Raw genomic sequence first — 6,675 nt, forward strand, 5'->3', positions numbered from 1 at the left:
GCACGCGCGCGCACACACGCACGCAGACCGGGAACGGCGGTATGTAGGTCACCCAGCGGGTTAGGGCCATGAGGCTGGACTCCCGCTGCAGCCGTCTTCACCGCCACCCCGCGAGCCATACAGTCTGCAGCTTCGAATCTGCAGAGACTCCGGCGGCAGTAGCGCGTCTAGCTCAAACGCTCCCAATTAAACAACACCGCATTCGCTTAAAGATTTTCGCAAAAAGTGCACTGGGGCCAAAAATCAATCACTCTCCCCAGCCCGACCTGGTGAAAACAGATGCATAACATATTCATGCGTTGAGCTCGCGGAGCAGCCCAGCGCGGAACTAACTTTTTTTTTTCCTTTTAAATAAAGCAAGGAGGACTTCCACGGCTCTGCAATCCTGCTAAAGCTGGCAGATGCAGCAAAACTAATATGTGTAAATGCTTTAAAGCAATAATCTGCTTACAGCGACATTTCCCCAAACGGCAGCAGGACTGAGGGGGGAAGAGAAGGCGCTTGGCAGCCAGAGGAAACCGAATTGTTTTGACACCACCATTGAATAGCAAAGACTGGTGGATAATCATTTCATACGATAATTGTGGGCAAGTAAAAAAAAATAAAAAGAACATATCCACTTCACTCACCCTCTCTACCTTCCCCCATCAAAGTGAGCGATGAGTTCTCCTCATTATTTTTACCTTGCTCACAACATCACTAGGTTCCTCCTAAGTGAAATGGACTTAATGATAATACTAAAATGTAAACGGAGCTGGAATAATATTTACTGTATAATCATTTGGGCTCTGTTAAGCATAGCATGTTTCTTTATCCCAAGAATCACATTAATTGCTTCCAATCTGAAAATGACCAGGCAGATTAATTTTGTTGGAAGGTTACTTACACCTAATATTAAAAAGTATGTATGTGTTTTTGTTTTAAGAGCTCATTCTCATCCAACCCTCCTCCCCTTCTAATATTAAGTAGCTGATGTTTTTGTTTGGCTGCTGTTTTATTTGCTGTCAAAAAGAATTTGATGCAAAAACCATTTAAGCATGTATACAACCCATGGAGGGATTCATTTGACCTCATTATACTGCAATAAAGAAGAAATCCAGTTTGTTAAATATCAGCGAACCGCATGCATTTCACATCAGATCATAAGAGCAATGCTTCAAAAGATTGTCCCAGAAAGTGCTTAGAAAGATGGAACGGGTTAACTTTGCTTGCCAGAAGGTGTTCTGACAAACACAGGAAAAGAGAGACATGTGCAGCCCCCTTTAAGAGCAGAGCAACTGAAGAAAAAAGAGATTTATGCTTTTAATTAATGGCAATTAAACCATGCCTGTTGGCTTGGCCTATGGCAATTGTTTCCTGCAAAAAGGAGGCCGAGCTGGTGACAAGCATTTGAATCCGCTAAGTTCTGTCAAGGGAGCTGACTCTGCAGGCATCAAAACCAAACTAAATCAATAAAAGAATTAAACTTTTATAAATTGCATTTTGACAAGTATCAGATACCGTTAAGCTTTGATATTATGAATTCCTTGGAGGTGATGCAAACAAGAAGGGCCGCAGTTAGAGATCCAAACAATCAAAGAGGCTTGTTAACATGCGCTGTCAAATGCATCAGTGCTATTAATTACTACAAATTAATGTGACTCTCTCTTCCTCTGGTGATTGGAATAATAATCAGCCAGATTCGTGGAATGAGCACAGAGAACATATGCAACCCTGCCAAAAATAATAAGTTTTAAAAACAGTAGACATTTACCATCTTTGTTTTCAAAGACTGGCTGGTTTTCTGGCTGCCAGTTGTGACCTCACTTTACCCCATCTTCCCCATTCCTGGGATCCTCTTCACGGGCTCTCCCCTGCGTGGTGATGGAGGGAGGCCTCATGTCCTTGCCAATAATTATTGGAGCATAGAATAAAATCTTTATTGTGCTCCATTGAGGTGCAGGGGGAGTATAACCCTATCCAAAGTGATGATTTTCTAGGAAATGAAACCAAATGCCAGAAGTCCCGTAATTTGGCCACTTCCTAGCATGAAAACTTTGCTCAGCAGTAAGGTTGGTAATTAAAATTACATGATGCTCTCACTCTGACAGAGCAGTGAGCAGAACTCAGGGGGGAAAAGGAACCCTGTTCAGAGATTCTGGGCATCCAGAATGATTCAAACAGAATTTCCTTCAGCACTTTGTGATATTCTGCATCTCCACACGACCATTGCCAGGATTTGTCTGTTCCCCTCAGACCCACACCTTAAAAGAGAATGAGATTTTCATCTTCACAGCTAGAAAATTCACGATTCTAGACCCAGGACCCCCATTTCACCCAGTGAAATGCCACAGCAGACTAGAGTTAAACAAATACTTTTATCATTAAATGTAATAATTTATATTTTAAAAACACTTAAAGTAAATATAGTATGAAATAGTAATAACATACTTCCTTGTGTTTTCTAATGTATACATTTTTTCTAGTTTATTTTACCAATCTGGGTATTTTTATACCTTCCTTAAAGCCTCTTTATGCCTTCTACTTTTTACTTTGTGATCCAATGGCATTTGGTTTCTCACATCTGAGGAGCTTCCAAACGGTTTCACCGAACTTTTAGATTAACCAAAGAATGGAATTTAGCCACATGATATGGGAATTTGTAATAATCTGGGGAGGGGGCTCTTTTATACAACAGAGACTGACAATCTCATCATATAAACTAACTTTTTGAAATTCTCACCTGAGGATATGTTTATTGATGAGGGGAGAGAGAGAGAAACGTTGATAGGTTGCGTCCTTTACGTGACCTGCCCGAAACCTAGGTATGTGCCGTGACCGGGAAGCAACCCCACAACATTTTGATGTATGGAATGGTCCAACCAACTGAGCAAACTGGCCAGGACTAAAGTAAGGGGGTTACAGAATGGAGGTGGGGTGAACAGGAGTGAACCTCTAATTCTCACTTTCTGTTGGAAATGGGATTACAATCTGAAATAATATGCTGTCCCTTCCTGTTGGTTTGGGATAAGCTATGGCTCCAGAAAATCATCATTTGCTAACTAGTAGTTGTGTGGATTTTCTCAATTGATCAGAGACAGAGATGGTAATAACGTACCTTGTCATTTGCAGGAGGAATGGTGTCAGGTGTGTACTGGTGTTTGCACTGACTATTTGATTTTTACTCTTGACTATACCTAACTGTGTGTTTTTAACACAGAGAGAAATTATCTTGACACCATCTGGTACCAGTTTTTCATGTCTGACAAAATTTAAAACTCAGTTTGAAGCTTGGCCAGTGATAAATATGCTTTGGGTTCCATGTGACCTTGATCGACCTCTGACCTTATACATATTAGGGCATTTGTCTCAAACTGTGGTTACTGTGTTTTATTGATGTGCCTAATCTGTTACCCAGGAGCCACAATTCTTATGATAGATAGGGTATTTGCTTAGATAGTGACAAGGAAGTTTGGGATGATTTTTTTCCTTTTGTTATTGTCAAGAAATGGATCCTAGCTAAGTGTGGGTTTAAGTGTAAGTTCTCCATTACAAGGGCTTCTCAAGATCTGTTCAGAAAGAGCATTAAGCGGAGGATGGGGAAACAAATGCTTTTAAAGCCTCCACAGAAAATTCTGATAGATAAAAGAGTGGTTCTGAAGATGTGCTCCTTTCCTTCCCTGCACGCTCACTCAGCAAATGCAGAAGAAATTTATTGTTCGAAAGTTGTGTAATCAGTTTTATCTGATTACTCCGCAAGATGCTACATACGCTCTAGCTTCTCTCTGTTTTAGAAATCCTGATTTTATTGTAAGAGTGCTTCAGTTCCTCCAAATATCTTTGTGAATTTGAAGGGGTTGCTCAAGCTTTGTCACTCATACCTAACAATATAATTTTCAAGAGGGGGACATCCTCGCTGAGCCCAACATGGTAGGCAAGCATACCCTGACTCTCCGCTGTGGCTGCCATGCCTCCTGGCAGCAGCCGTCCTCTGGCAGAGTTCAAAGGACGTGGGTTTGCCTGGAGTTCTGGATCCTGTTAAATCAAATTTGTCAGCTTTCAATTTTTTAATATGGACTTTTTAAATTTACTAAAATGCAAGTTAATAAATGCCCTGTAAATGTGTTGGTGCCCCTTCGTATGAACAACCCACATTCTAAGTGGAAAAATGGACTAAAGTGCCCCCCTTAATACAATAATACAATTATCTTTTTCTAGAGATTTAATTTGCAATACATTTGCATTTACTACACTATTTCATTATTCTTTTGAAGGGCTTTCATTTGTAAATTTGCACATATATGGTTATAAACATATGTTCATGGTTTTCATTGTGTAAGAAGATATTTCTTTCTCCATTTGTTTCTACTTTGGCTTCCTCCTCCTTTTTCTCTTTCTTGAAATTGTAAGTATATATGGTAGTGGACTGGTAGTTCAATTCACAAATTATTATCAATTATTTGATAGCAATCAAGTTTGTAGAGCCTTACAAATTTTATACCTGCTAATATTTAAGAACTGTTATCCCAAATCTTTTCATGTAAGAAAATAGTGCAGGTGGTGGTGATGGGGATGGTAAGGTATCCGAAATTTTATAGACAGGTAAAAATATAGATATCTATTCTAAGACATTTATTCACATACACATAGACCAGTATAATGCATGACTGTTGATTTCTCAGAAAATGTGTCTTCATTTGAGAGGTGAGTTATCTCTTTTTACTTTGCTCATAAAGAAAGTGGCAGATGAATGATCAGCTGCTGGTTATTCTTCAGCCTGTGGAGTGATAGATGGAGAGAGACTTCAGTTCAGCCCCTTTGCATTTGCCTGTAGTTTGAGACTTTTGTTTTTTATTATATTGTGCAGAGAGAATGAAGCTTCATATACTTGGGGTAAATTATAATGAGAAATTGCAAATATAGATGTTGATGTTTTTCTCTATTTACTACATTACAAATTGTCCTGAGAAGGGATTTGTAAGAGAGACTTTAGATATTTCACAGATGGGTTAGGAACTATTGGAATACAGCCCCCCCCCCACATGTTGTTTCGATCCAAGTTATAGTTTCTAAAATTATAGTAGTTCTTCTCCTATGTATGAAAATTTTGTGATTTTGGAGAAAAGAAATGACAATTTTACTTCACTACTGTTGCAGTAGTTTTCTAGGCAAGAGGGTACAGAACTCTGAAGTTGGTTTATATTTTTATGGTTATTTTTATGGTGGTTAAAAATAATAGGAAATGGGCCCTGGCTGGTGTAGCTCAGTGGATTGAGCTCGGGCCTGTGAAGCAAAGAGTCGCCGGTTCGATTCCCAGTCAGGGCATATTCCTGGGTTGTGGGCCAGTTCCCCAGTGGGGGACCCATGAGAGGCAACCCCACATTAATGTTTCTCTCCCACTCTTTCTCCTTCCTGTCCCCTCTCTCTAAAAATAAATAAATAAAATATTAAAAAAATAATAATAGCAAATGTTCAATCCATATCTAAAAAAACAAAGAAAGCACTTTAATAGATAAATCAAAGGAAAAATCAATCAAAGGATAAATTTTGTAGATACATTCCATATACCATTTTTAGTTATTGAACAATTATTTTTTTCACCCTGCACGAAAGACTTTTATGATCTGCCCTTTCCATGTCTCACATGTTAAGGCTTGAGACCTGCATTTACTCACTACCAACACTGTCACTTAAAGACACGGCCATCTCTTTCGTTCCTGGCTCTGGAAGGTAGCCTTACGTTTCTCACCTACCTACTTACTCATGGAGTATTTTCTAGCTTAGTTTTTAATAAATCCTATCCTCCTGGGCAGCCCAAATACAAATGTCTAGGATATGCCTTCAATTACACAAAGTATAACTCATCAACCATCACCACACACTTCATTTAGCCATACAGTTAAACCTCAATGGTTTTTCTCCCTCTGTTCAGAAATGGCAACAATTCCAGCATGGTGTATATGGTTCTCCTAGAGTAAATAGAGAAACAGTAGTGTTGGAATGATCCAAACACAACCTGATTTGGGAGGACTATACACTAACCTCTTGAGGTCTTGGACAAGTCATTAATTTAACGGAATCCTGTTTTCACATTAGAAAAAAAATTATTGAAGCTTACATATTCATGTCACAAGTGTGCCAGATCCTGTTGTATTCCTTGAAGACATGATCATGGACCATAAAAGGAAGGTTCTAAATGTAGACCAGAGAAAGGCGAGAAGAAAGTAAATAAATTTCAAGGGAACTCTTAAATATAATAACCATGATAGGGCAGAAGACCAAGGAAACACAAGGAGAGACACCTAACCCAGCCTGGGGATGGTATGAAGGGTTGGGGAAGGCTTCCTGGAGAAAGGTGTGTCTAAGGCACAGGTGGCACAGAAACAGGCTGGAGAAAAAGAGACAGAGAAAGTGGGAGAAAGAAGAGCGTTTCAGGCAGCAGGAAGGATAGGACTGAAGTCAAAGTCACAGCAAAATCAAAGGATGAAAGTCACTCATTTTGCCTTGGTCACAGAGTTTGAAGGAGGAGTGCACATGTGAGATAAAAATAACTTTCTAATATTAGCGTATAATTCTTCTCCAAGCTCATCTTACTGACTAAATTGAGATCAAGTGTTTCAACCTCTAAGGACCATGGCTTCTTTCTCCTTCATTGACATAGCCCATCTCAAAGTCAAAGCCAAGTCAAAAACTTGA

This window comes from Sturnira hondurensis, unplaced genomic scaffold (genome assembly GCF_014824575.4).
Source record: "Sturnira hondurensis isolate 20B ecotype Veracruz unplaced genomic scaffold, ASM1482457v3 Scaffold0004322, whole genome shotgun sequence".
In the NCBI taxonomy this organism is placed as follows: Eukaryota; Metazoa; Chordata; class Mammalia; order Chiroptera; family Phyllostomidae; genus Sturnira; species Sturnira hondurensis.